The sequence below is a fragment of the Lepisosteus oculatus genome, chromosome 3 (genome assembly GCF_040954835.1).
Source record: "Lepisosteus oculatus isolate fLepOcu1 chromosome 3, fLepOcu1.hap2, whole genome shotgun sequence".
In the NCBI taxonomy this organism is placed as follows: Eukaryota; Metazoa; Chordata; class Actinopteri; order Semionotiformes; family Lepisosteidae; genus Lepisosteus; species Lepisosteus oculatus.
Window position 1 is genome coordinate 17,112,224 of NC_090698.1, and position 13,488 is coordinate 17,125,711.

The following is a 13,488-nucleotide window of genomic DNA, read 5'->3' on the forward strand; positions in this document are numbered from 1 at the left end:
AAAATCAACTAGTTATTTCAGACAAAAAAAATGGAAATGACTTAAATCACAGACTGGAGGCATATCACAGTGAACAAGCTGAAATGTTATTGAACATTGAACAACAGAATTGTACTTTGAAAGGACAAGATACTCCCCAGGGGTTACTCCTGTCACAGTAATTATCATTGAACTATCCACAATTGTAAAAGTATCATACAGTATATTTATTTTTTTCTGGAAACATTTTAAAAAGAATAATTTCAGATATAGGATTGGGTGGCACACTTGATTTCCTGATAACATTTGAACTCAAAACATTTTCTTCTGTTTTCGGAGATATCAACTTATATCTAACATTGAATAAAATAACGTTACTAATAGTAACTAATAAACGTTACTAAGAAAATCAGGCTGAGCCAAACTACAGCACAGATTAATTTAATGAACAATTTAGAAGTTAGCTCAAATCAAGTGAAAATGAATTAGGATAAGGCAGGGAAGGAAGCATGTGCCAGAAATAAAGTGATGATACATTTTAGTGAAGGGATGCATTGTTAAGTTTGTAGTTTCATGTGGAATGGTTTTATGATTAGAAAAATCCTCAGCCACTTCAAAAAATCTAAAAACATGAAGTGCCAGGGACAAATCCTTTTGGATTTATGATCAAAAGTTTAAGGATAAATAAATGTACATGAAATAAGCTCTTCCCTTAAACATTAGTGTCTCCTTCATTAGTCTTCCATATCTTTTGAAACTGAAGTAAAGGTCCTAAGACTTTGGTGTTTTCTAAGACTAAGCCACGATACCTTGTTTTGAATTAGTTGTCCTGCAGTAGAAAACTGACATATCATAAATAAAGATTGGTAGCATTTTATTCTCCAAAATCATACAGGCTGGGGATATGACTGAGCAGAATGGTCACCATTTGCTTGTTACCTGTATGACAGAATAAACTCCATAGCTGATTTTTTACATTAAAAGAGTTCAAAACCCCACTGGACCACGGTAACTCAAAACTTCATTAGTGCTTTCCCTTGGTAAAAAATCCAAATAAAATGATATTAATGTCTATTTAAAATCATGCTGTTTAAGAATTAAAAGAGTAAAACGTTGATGTTTAGTCCCCTGATTTAAATTGTATAATCCCGTAACTGTAGGCTTCGTACTGTATATGTTAGTGGACATTTTTTGAAACCTAGAAAATCAGAAGGCTGTGTGCCTGTTCATTCCTTCTTTGAACCATTTGATAATATAGAATAGGCTTAACCATAACTATCAGGTTCACTGAGTAATTTCTCTCTCCCATACCTTTACTTCATCTGCTGATATTCAACTAAATTTAAGTAAGTTTGCTAAAACCAATTAAGAAGAAATCTTTGTTTCTTGAAAGCAATATTCTGTCAGCAAATGATATTCTGTAGGGCACAGTCTATTGGAACTTCAGAGGGTGTGGGACTGGGAGCAAATTGTTATTGAAAGGTTTCAAAGCTTATTTGTGTACAATATAATTCAGAACTATTTTGACTACAGGACATAAACCACTTCCCATCCTCTGCAAATGAATTAAGAAGGCAATGCTTCCAACATTCAATGTGTCTCTCCTGACAATGGAATGACAATGGACAGTTTTAATGCCAAAGATCCAGATAACCTTAAGCAAAAAGGCAAGGATAGAGATGTGCAAAATGTACTATCAACCTTAAATTTATGGGATAAGTATGCCTTTATTTCCATATGATGAATGAATTTTCGTACCACATACTGTAGCTGCTTCCATCTGAATAAAGTAACCTTGCCCAGTCTTGAAATGTACAGATTCCATGCTATTTCCTTATCTTTCATGCAGAGTGGCTTCCAGAAAACCAAGCTGTTTTTTTTTCCTTGGGTTACATCCTATTAATCCACCTTCAGTTAGACAAGAATTGATACTTTACTTCTTGCATTTCATTAATGATGTTCTGAGACAGTCTCTGATGAAACAAGTTTCAAATTTCCATCTTTAGAGATGCTGTGATCCATTTGCCCCTCTTAAACCATTAATGTGCATCTGCAGTCCTCAATGGCCAGAATTCATCAGGTTTCCGATATCTTTAATTATCAACAGGTGTAGAACTTTGAGAAGTGCTTAGTTATCCCAGTTAAGACTTATTTAGCTCCATTAAGTCATCAAGTACAGAGGTGAGCCCCTTTTCCTTCAGCTTGTTCCATTGTTTTGGGCATTTCCACATTGTTGAGCAATATTGTGTATCCTGACACCAACCTAAGTACTTAGTTTTTTTTAGTTTTAATTTTCTCAAACTTCAGAACACAGCCTATACAAATGCATTGAATTTAACAATTTGAAATTTTCACAAAACACAACTTTATTTATCTATAGTCAAATTATTTTGGAAAGATGAATGCTCTCTAAATGCTCTTGAAGATGGTCAGTAATTTGAGGGGAAAAAAGGAATACGATCACCTAATTTGATAAGCTTGTGTCCAAAGGACAAAATACACAGTGACTTTCACATTATTTCTCCTGGTGAGATGAGATGAGATTTTAATCAATTTAGATCTACAGAAACGGATCCCCCAAGTATACGTTTTAAAAAGAGATTTAAACTTCGCCTACAGATTAATAATATAAATGTTATGACACAAATGTACAAGCCTTGTGGAGAGTTATTTAATACGTCTTGTTTTTTTTTTCAGATATCATCATGGAAATGTTCATTAAAATAAACAAGGACAACACATATAAAACTATAATAAAGAAGAAAACTGCACTAACTGACAATAAGATAGCATACTAAAATATTTTATTTATATAATAGACTGAAAATAATGTAAGGTAATTATTTTTGCACTGTGCAAAATGGAACAAACAGTAAACCAGTATTAACACAGGCATATTTAAGCAGTCTTGTGAAAACAGACATATTAAAGAAAATATTACAATAACATGAGAAATTCTAAAGCTCAGTTGAACACAAATTGATTTGTTACATAATAAATGCAATACTATCCAGGTAAATACAGCTATATCCTTATAATCAGATCAGTTTTAGTCACTGGAAAAATAAATGAGTGGACTTACTGCTGATGTGGCTCTAGACACAGAATTCAAAATGGTGGATGTCAAAACTACACTTCATTAATGTAAGTTCTACTACAGATGACAGGATAAATAGACGAATACGTATGTGACATCCTGTTGTATTTCAATATATTCAGAATACCTAATGTCAATGTCGCAGAGGTCTAAATAATACAAAAGCATACCAAAGTAATTGAAGGAAGGCTTAGAACAACCCCACCTCATGAAACACACATGCAAAATATCACTCCAGGGAAACAGTATTTTCCCTATATTCATTGTCAGATATAAACTTCTTTATTAAACTTATTGTTTTGTTGGTTTCAATAGCAATTCTTTTCATGGCTCAAAGAGTTTGTGATTTAAAGGCTGCCATTGCCCTTTATAAGGAAAATGGGGTTAATTTTGAATCACTCTGTTGCAATTGGGAGAATAAAAACTATTATATTCAACAGGGATCTGCTGGTACGAACAGTCTAGGTTAAGAATGTGGAGAGATTCTTGATGATTTCCAGCAGTTCCTGCATACCAAATGTTAGTTCAGCACCCTGTTAGTAGTGCTTTGTACATTTTTAAAAAAATGGTAAAAGCATGTAAAGAATCATTATATTCAACAGTTACATATCCAGTTTTTGAGAGAATTTAAAGGGTTACAGTCATGTGATTTCATTTAAACAATATATTCAGTATGTAGTATATGAACATGTAACCTTAGTAATTTAAACAGGGCAATCTTACAATGAGAGAAAATTTCAACATGAATAAAGTCAAAAACTTTAACCTTTTTTATTTGTCTGTGTCTCCATGTTTAGCGGGAAAAAGTTGAGCTTTCTTTTCTACAATTACCATATTAAATTGGTCAGAGATGTTTTCCCTCATTAGAGCTCTAAACCAAGAGGCAAGGCTGCATTCATCTCTCTAATGCTACTGACTGCTATACTCCAGAAGCACTAGGATAACAGTGGAGTAGGTACAAATATATTAACTTTTAAAAATACAGTTTTATTACTTTTCTTTGTAACAAATATGATTTGAAATTAAATAATGTATCACACAGTTAGGAACTTATCTTTAAATAGTTATTTTGTTTGTTATAAGGTTAATATATACTTTTCACTATATATAGTAAACGACTTTCCTATTTTGCTCATGTGCGTACTATGAATTGCATATAATGATTCTGTGCATTTAAAAGCCAACATTATGTTGCTGTGAATAGAGGTACAGTATTTATAAGGAAACCTATTAAACTGGATAGAGGTCTCAGATCATTAAGTATCACACATTGCATATCTATTTCTGGATAGAAAACAGCCTTTTACATCACCTTTGGAAAATAAGCTAGAATGGTAAAAAAAATCATTTTAACCTAATGGTAATCATAGCTCACTCTCCAGTAATTTATTTATATCTGTCTCAAGGCTACATTTATATCATTACAATACGACCACAATAGATGATTACTTCTTAATGTTTGTTTTTTTTTTTTTGTTAATATACAGTACCTTTTCTTTAGATGAATATTGTCAACAAAGTTGGAGGGTGTTTGACTAGAGAAGCAGATTTCTTTCCGATAGCTTTGCATACTCATGTATTGCCAGAGAAAAATACATACTCTGTACCCTCTGCTGTATTTAGCAAGTTCATATGCACCAATGTGGATAACAAAAGTTCAGAAACACGTTTCAGTTCAGTGCAGTTATTTTCAAGCACGTGATGCACGTACAAGCTTTAAATATTTATAAAAATATTCAAATGCTAAACTGATATGTATTATATGATATATTATTTGAGGTTAAAGGATACACAGCCCACTATTAATAAAAAAGGGATCTGGGATTTCTTGCATGTGATACTAGTGTGTAAATTTTGCTCTTTGAAGTGTTCTAATTGTGCAACTGTCTAAATGTATAAAAAGGTCAAAGTGACTATTTTTGACAACAAAGAGAGCACTCATGGTGGATCAGCCAACATGCTTACGATACCGATAAGTCCAATAACCATAGGCTATTATCTAAAAAAAGCAGGATAAAGCCAAACCAATGAATCCATACCTTCTCAAAAGACTAGAAATTGTGCATTAGTTTTCCCTATTCATTCTTATTTGTGGGATTCATTCACTGTGGGATTAAAACTGGTGTTGATATGCAGAGATGTGGTCTTTACAGACTTGGGGCTGAACATTTAAAGAAGACAATCTAAAACCTTTACATATATTTCACACAAAAACCCAAAGCAAAACAATTTTTATTGAATTACTTTAACTTTTTAGAGTTTTTAATTTTTAAATGAGGTTTTAAAAATGTAGGTTTAGAAAAAGACAAAAATACAGGAAATGAATAAAAAAACATAAAACAAAAAGTAAAACAAAACCAACCTTTTGAAGAAAGCAACCATTACAATGTAAACAAAAGTGGGATTTTGGCATTTTTTTTAAATGCTTAATTTTGTTCATTTTAAGTGTCTGGCTTTGTTATTGTTATGTTTTCATTTTTAATTTCTATTTTTATTTTCCTGATTTCTCTTTACTGCCCCCAAGTAATTTGGAAATGCGAACAGTTTCAGAGTAGGTTACATTCATTGTAGAACGGAGTTTCACCAGAGCAGGGCCACCCAAAAAAAATGCAAAATAACTGTTTTGTCAATTGAAATATTATTGTGTAACTGGAAGGATTTTATTTCTGAAACATTAAAGAACCTAAGGATTGAAATAAGTACTGTATCCATTAGGGAAAAATCACACTTCAGAACAGAGTGTGAGTTACTGGAACAAAATAAATTAATGACCAATTAATACATTCTCTTGAAGGGTTCTAGCTCTGTTTTTTTCCAAAGTATCTCTAGGAATATATTGGTGCACATTATAATTCAAGGATTTTATTCTGCGTTTATTAACAGGGCATCCAGACAATAAAAACATTACATAGTGTACTCTAATTGTGAGCCTGTTCTGAAGTTATCATGAATGACATTTCCTCCTTTCTTTCTGCTCACATAAAAATTTATCTTGGTCTCATCAGCCTATAAAAGTTTGTTCCAAAACTTGTACTGAAGTACACGGAGGTAATGTCTTGGCCTGGGCATTCATGGGCACCTCAGGAACTGATTAATTCCCCATCTTTTTGATGGTGTTTCTAATACTGGCAGCAGCAGAATGAACATTTTGTTTTTAGGCAGAAGAAAATGCTTCCATACATATTGAGCAGAGCTTCACAAAGCTGTATGACAATGAAAAATGAAATGGAATGAAAAAAAAGGATAATCTTAAACTGGCCAAGTCAATCACCAAGTTTATAATCAGTTGAGCATGTGTTTTACATGCTGAAGAAACTAACTTCATAACACCCAAAGAGTAAACAAGAACTCATAGTCACTACAAAAAACATTTAACAAAACATTTTATATGATTATGCAAAGAATTTAGTGAGCTCAGTGTTCTGCAGACCTCATGCGGTTATTGCCACCAATTACTGACTTTCACAAATAAATTTTAATTTTGACCCAATACTTACAGTACTGTGAAATCACTGGGTTAAAAACAGCATGTTTATGGTAAAATGTATGCATAGAGTTACTCCAAAATAAATTGTATATGATATTATACTTATCCTAAGCATAATATATATTATATACTATTCTATAGTATTACATATTTGTTTACTTATATATAGTATGTATGGATGTGGAGGGAAAAAATATCTTAAAGGTCTTTAAAAACAAATTAATCAGGAATGAATGTCTTACAATATACAGTATATACATACATTTTAATGTTTACCTTTGGTCCGGACAATAAAATCAGGATAAGGAAAGCTGAGTAGTCTGTTTAAAAAGCTCATTCTACTAATATTTAAGTGAATCATGTCACTTTTTCACTAATGATGTTACAAGGCAAGGTGCCGTCTGTGAAAATAAATGTCACAGACAATATAAATTAGGACAAATCACCTGCTTGGTGAAAACATTCTGTTACTTCCTCCAGAGATTATAAAAGATCTGCTTACAGACATCTGTTCCATTTAAGAATTGGGAAACATAATGAAAACCAAGATGCTCTCAAAGTTTCCATGAAATAAAACTAATTTCCTCCTTCATCTTCTACTGCTGTCACTTAATTAGGTTAGTTTTATATAAGAGTAGGGGGAGCAACAGATCATTATTAGATTTTTTGTTTTGTTTATTTCTTGATATATTTGTTCTTTCAAAGAAATGTACACACTGTACAACAGGCTAATTCTGAGCCAAGCACTTCAAAAAGTAATAGAATGAACCACATTTACTTGAGCCATCCTCACATGATGAAGGCCACTTACTTTACTACCAGATCTGTCTGCAAAACATGATGACCTTGGATTGCTTTAATCCTGTTGGTCATTACAGGAGCTTCATGGCTATTTAATCACCCTAAGCATGCATGCAATAATTTCGATGATTCATGCCATTTTTCAGGTGGTAAGTAGATATGTGTCTTGGTCAGAGAAATCCTTCATGATTTCCCTCAAGCCATAACATCTGTACAACAGATGAGATCTTGGTTTTATGTTTCAAACTAAAGACAGAAGCTCCAGCAGGATGTAGTTCCTTCATATTGGAGTTCCTTTACGCCACACTCAATCACAGATTTTGATCTACCAACTGATTTTGTCTCCATGTCCAGCTAAATACCATGCGTGACGCCCATGTGCAGCTGGAGAGAGTATTCTGCCTTTAACAAGTGTTGGGGAATAGTTTGTTGGGGCTCAGGCACGTAACAGCTAAATCAAAGTATGGTATAGGAATAAAAGAAACTTTAAGTTCATATGTGTCTTAATTGAGGAATCACCACAAGTGAAATTAACTAATAGAATATCTATAGGAAGCACCAGAACAGTAATTGTTGAATGGTCATTGTTATTTGTCTAAAGTGGAGACAAGTAGGTAGCTGGCTGAAAGCAGATCATAGATATGATCATCAAAAAACACACATACAGATGCAGCCATTCAAAATGCGTGGTAAAACCCTGTACTGCTCGAACTTATCTGCAGATTAGCGCATTATGCCACAGTACGTAATTGGCTGGCCAAAATGGCCGACAGGCGGCACTCGTGGTGCTTTGGTTGTTAGAGAAACAATTGCTTCATTTAATCTCTTTGGTAATTTTTTACCTCTCTACCGTAATCCATTTTCTTTGTAAACATCTGCATCAATTTGACTCATTCACCCGCGATTGCTTGAAAACATTTTGCCTGCCCTTTTCAGTTGTAGCTAAAGTTGTCAAGCGCCAGGTTGGCATAATGGTTTTGGCATGTGACTCACATGCTGGAGGTCGGGAGTTCGAACCCAGCTCCAAGCACGAGGTATCTTATAACAACTAACTTAGTTGTTATAAGGTGTCTTATAACAACTAATAATTTCAAACTGCTTGTATTTTAAAATTGTATTTTGTTTGGGGTGATTTGTCACTGTTTTCACAACCTTCAATTTATTAACGTCTATTTTTGAGACAGGGTGTTCCAGACCTGTTTAATTTCTGAAACTCCCACTGCAAAGGGTTCAACTGCAGAAGCCACAAATAAATAAAAAATGAACTTTTTTTTCTCCTGATGGTAAATGTAACAAATTGTCATGTTTCACTTCCTCAAGTAACAATCATGACATTCTCATGCAATCAAAGGTTTGATGTTTTTTTTTATTTTGAAACCAAGGATCTAGACATGCAGGTGTGAAGTAAAGTTAACAGCTTCAGATTTGAAAGGTTATTAATAATATCTTCCATGTCGCATTAACATTGGAATTTTCTTACAAGACTCCTCAGTTTACAGAGAAATTCCAGCAGAGCCACACAACATTGTCCAATAATACTCTTCTTGTGTCTAATTTCCAGGGAGGAACTCTGTTACAAAGGGGAACAGCGCATTGGTCCTTGACTGTGGTTAAACAGTACATACAATGTCTGGAGTTTCAGCGTTCACTTTCTGTAATCTGTACAGAACCGTGAAGTCTCATCAATGTTTGGTACCAATAAACAGGGGGGCTTCACAGACTTCCTTCTTTGAACTCAACTGTATCTTCAGTAAATAATGTAGTTTATCACCTTCTGCAATGCTTCTAGTTAAGCAGGATTTGCGCGATAAGAACATTGTTTAATTGGGGTGACATTACCCACGTCTATATCACTGTACAACACAGGTTTGAGTTGGAGTGTCTTAATAAAACAGAGTGCCTTCTAACACATATGCTGTACTGCATGACTTCTTTATCCGTTTCAGCTAAATGAAGGGAATCAAATCAATCAGGAACTCAGAGGGGAAATTGTAAAAATTGTAAACAAATCCCTCCTTTGTTTGACTTAAAGAATTTCATGAAGAAATTCTTAGTCACAAAACCATCACTTAATATATCCAGATACACAAATTCATGCCAGAGCCAACTACAAGCTATAATAGTGGATTATTTTTATGTATTCACTATATAAGAAACAAACCGAAAGTAATACTCTGATCACACTTTGAACCACTGGGTGCAGTGCTTTGTCCATTACCATTACAAGGATGATAAAAGTTTTTTTAAAAAGAAATGGATGTCAAAATGTTTCCAAAATGTCCACCTGTGATATTTTATCTGCTTAGTTACATGATTCCATATTAATATTACTATCAAGTGGTATTAAATACAACTTTTTTGTATAGATGACACTTTGCTAAAATTGATAAAAAATAAAAACATGTGATGCCATTAGGAAGTATAATATGCTCCTGCTTTGTTTAATGATGGTATGAAAAATAAATCTAAAGGGTGAGAAAGCTATTTAAAGTGAATTAAGTGACTTAGAAGACAAAGATAATGATTTACGTTGTTTAATTTTAAAAACTAAGTGATAAATGCAGATGCCCCCCTCCCCTCTGACGGAGTGCTGTATTTTCACAGCCTCTGATTGGGAAAAAAAGACCAGCTGATCTGTCCTACAGTACATAACAGGAAGAGAAGAGAATGTGATTTTTTTTGTATGAAACGTTTTGCACTTATGAAATTCAAGTATTTTAAACATTTAATTAAAAAGTAAAAATCTTGCAACGTACAAAAAGATTCTAAGCTGATCACAAGGAAGAAAAATCACCAGTTTTTTGTGGATAAACTATCGAAACCAGTTTTTTACAGCTTTTAAAATCATTCTATGTTAGGCACGACACGTCATTGTATCTTTATTTTTTATTTCATTTTTAAAAATTAAAAAAAATAGTTATCCCAGTTAAGACTTAGGAATAGGAAAACATTACTGGACATCAGAAATGACTGCAGGGATTTCTCCTTTGGTTTGCTTGACCTGGATTACATTAGCTCGTCCATCCTCTACACCGCAGACCCGGAAGCCGCGGAGCCGCATGACCGTGACCACCGGGAGAGGAGACAGCACAAGCGGTGCGAGCGCAAACAGAAACGCGGTAAGAGAGCCGGGCTGCAAATAAGACTAAAAGAACAGCGGAACAGACCACCTATACCCGACCTGTTCCTCGCTAACGTACGGACCCTAGACAACAAACTGGACAAAATAAAACTCACTACTCGCCAGGAAATAAAAGACTGCTTGTGCTCTTGTGTTTACGGAAACATGACTTCACAACAACATACCGTCATTCAGCATGATTTTTTTCAGACTCTCTGATCTGACAGAACAGCCGCCTCTGGTAAAAAATAAAGGAGGAGGTCTGTGTATTTATTTCAACCAAGCATGGTGCAGAGATGCTACAGAAATCGTGATCCACTGCTCACCTGATTTAGAATATTTTATGGTCAAATGCTGACCCTTCTATTTACCAAGGGAGTTCACGTCGGTCATTATTACCGCTGCATAAATACCTCCTAACGCTAATACTAAGGAAGCAGTCAAAACGCTATCCAAAGCTATAAACAAGAATCAGCACACCCTGATGGTGTTTTTATTATTGCAGGCGATTTTAATCCGGGAAATTTGAAATCAGTCCTACCTAGCTACCGCCAACACGTTGACTGCCCCACCAGAGGAAACAACACACCAGACCATGTTTATACGAATGTATTCAGTGCTTACAAAGCAGTACCTCACCCCCCTCTTGGACAATCTGACTACATCTCGCTGTTCCTACTAAGTCAAATGTGCTGATGATGTGGCAGGCATTAAAAAGATACACAAACTCCCAGATCAAAAACCCTGGATGAACACTGAGATCTGCTCCCTGCTCAAAGCCTGTGATGCAGCCTTCAAATCTGGTAATGAGGAAGAATTGAGAGTGGCAAGGAAAAAATTCAGAACTGGCATAAAATCTGCCAAGAAACAGTACAAATCCCAGATAGAACACCACTACAGCACCAATGCTAACCCATGATGCATGTGGCAACATAAATACAATCACAAGCTACAAGAACAAAACAAGCCCTGTAAGCGCTACTGACCCCTCTCTTCCAAACAAGCTTAACACCTTCTACGCACGCTTCGAAGCTCAAAACCATGAACCAACCACCTGGACCACTGACTCCCCTGCTACCCCATCCCCCACACTATCCAGGCTAGATGTGTGGAAATCACTAAGTATAGTGAACACACAAAAAGCTGCTGGATCTGATGGTATCCCTGGCCTGGTATTCGGTACCCGGCAGATAGCTGATGTCTGTACTGACATCTTCAACCTGTCCTTGGCCCAGACCACTGTACCTAGCTGCTTCAAGACAGTAACCATCGTGCCAGTACCAAAAAAATCAGCACCCACATGCCTGAATGACTACTGCCCTATTGCACTCACCCCCATCATAATGAAGAGCTTTGAAAAACTACTTATTCCACACATTAAAGCCAGCATTCCAAAAACACTTGATCCTCTCCAGTTTGCCTATCGCACAAACCGCTCAACGGAGGATGCAATCTCCATAGCTTTACACACCACACCAACACACCTGGATAAAAGGAATACCTATACAACAATGCTGTTCATTGACTTTAGCTCAGCATTTAACACCATCATACCCATAAAACTTGCTACCAAACTCAGGGCTCTAGGTTAAGATACCACCTTCTGTAGCTGGATCCTAGACTTCCTCACCAGCAGACCCCAGACTGTCAGGATTGGCAACCACACCTCCAACACACTCACCCTTAACACTGGTGCCCCTCAAGGCTGTGTGCTCAGCCCACTGATAAAACAACTTGCAGACTGGTGCCAAACCAATAACCTATGTCTCAACATCAGCAAAACCAAAGAGCTGATCATTGACTTCAGGAGACAAGGAAAAGTCCATCGAAGGGTCTGTGGTGGAGATGGTGAATAACTTCACATTTCTAGGTGTTCACATCTCTAAGAACCTCACATGGGCACTCAACACCTCCAGTCTCATCAAGAAGGCACAACAGTGGCTGTACTTTCTGAGAACACTGAAGAAAATACGCTTGCATCCACAGATCCTCAACAACGTCTACACATGTACGTAGCATACTGACCAGCTGCATCACAGTCTGGTATGGCAACTGCACAGCATCCGACTGAAAGGCACTGCAGCGGGTGGTCATAACTGCCCAACACATCATCAGCAGACCCTTATCACCCATCCAGGAAATCTACACCAGAAGTCTGAAAAAAGCCACCAAAATTATGTCTGACCCCACTCTCCCCAGTCATAACTTGTTTGTCCCCCTACCGTCTGGCAGAAGGTTCCAGATGCTCCAGTCACACACAACTAGACTCCAAAATAGCTTCTTCCCCTGTGACAGAGGAGCCTGTCACAAGGTACAGATAGCAAAGGAAATACATATTCATACACCTTCCGTTGAGAGGTTGCTAGATAAGTTCCTGAGGGTGCACACTCAGGGCTCAACTAGTAACTGCTATTACTTAATTTCATATACAGTACATTCACATACTTAAACACAGGTATGAATGAGTACTGTGGTGTGAATGGAGAGCACTCTGAAAATGGATGATACTCACTGTTTGTTTTGTATCAGTACTTCCAGGGTGCATCAACCCATGGTGGCCTCAGAAGGCCAAACCTAACCCCAGCTCTCAAGGCTTATTTATGGAGATGGGAAAAACCATGCATTGAATTGGAGAAATGGTTTGTTCCAGAGGGGGAGGGGCTTACAAGTTATTTAAGCTGGCTCCTCAGGCTAAGAGGGAGTTGGTTGTTGGTGGTTGGTATGTCAGGTAGTGTGACTGAAAACAGAGAGAAAGCAATATGGAGGATTTATCTTCACTTGAAGACTTAGTTTTGTTTCTTTTTGGGGTTTTGTTTTCTGGTGTGGGGGACTGGGAGCACTGTAAAAACTGCACTTATTTTACTTGAGTGTTTTTGCTGTGGAGACATTCTGTTATAAAACGGACCTACTTTGGCCTTCCTCAGGCCATTGTGTGACATCCCCAGAGCTGTCAAGCTGGTGACGCACCCCACACTCACCCATCATACTATGATCTCTCCTCAC

At 36.2% G+C, this 13,488-nt stretch overlaps 1 protein-coding gene and 1 long non-coding RNA gene across 2 annotated transcripts in view; one reads left to right on the forward strand and one right to left on the reverse strand.

Annotated features, from left to right (window-relative positions):
* Positions 1-9,260, forward strand: part of LOC138237701 (uncharacterized) — a 59,987-nt gene extending 50,727 nt beyond the window's left edge. Inside the window, exon 3 of the long non-coding RNA XR_011189051.1 lies at positions 8,926-9,260. This is a non-coding gene — a long non-coding RNA (uncharacterized lncRNA). The remainder of the gene's footprint in view (positions 1-8,925) is intronic.
* cntfr (ciliary neurotrophic factor receptor) overlaps positions 1-13,488 on the reverse strand; it is a 199,191-nt gene that overhangs the window by 69,366 nt on the left and 116,337 nt on the right. The window lies entirely within an intron of this gene.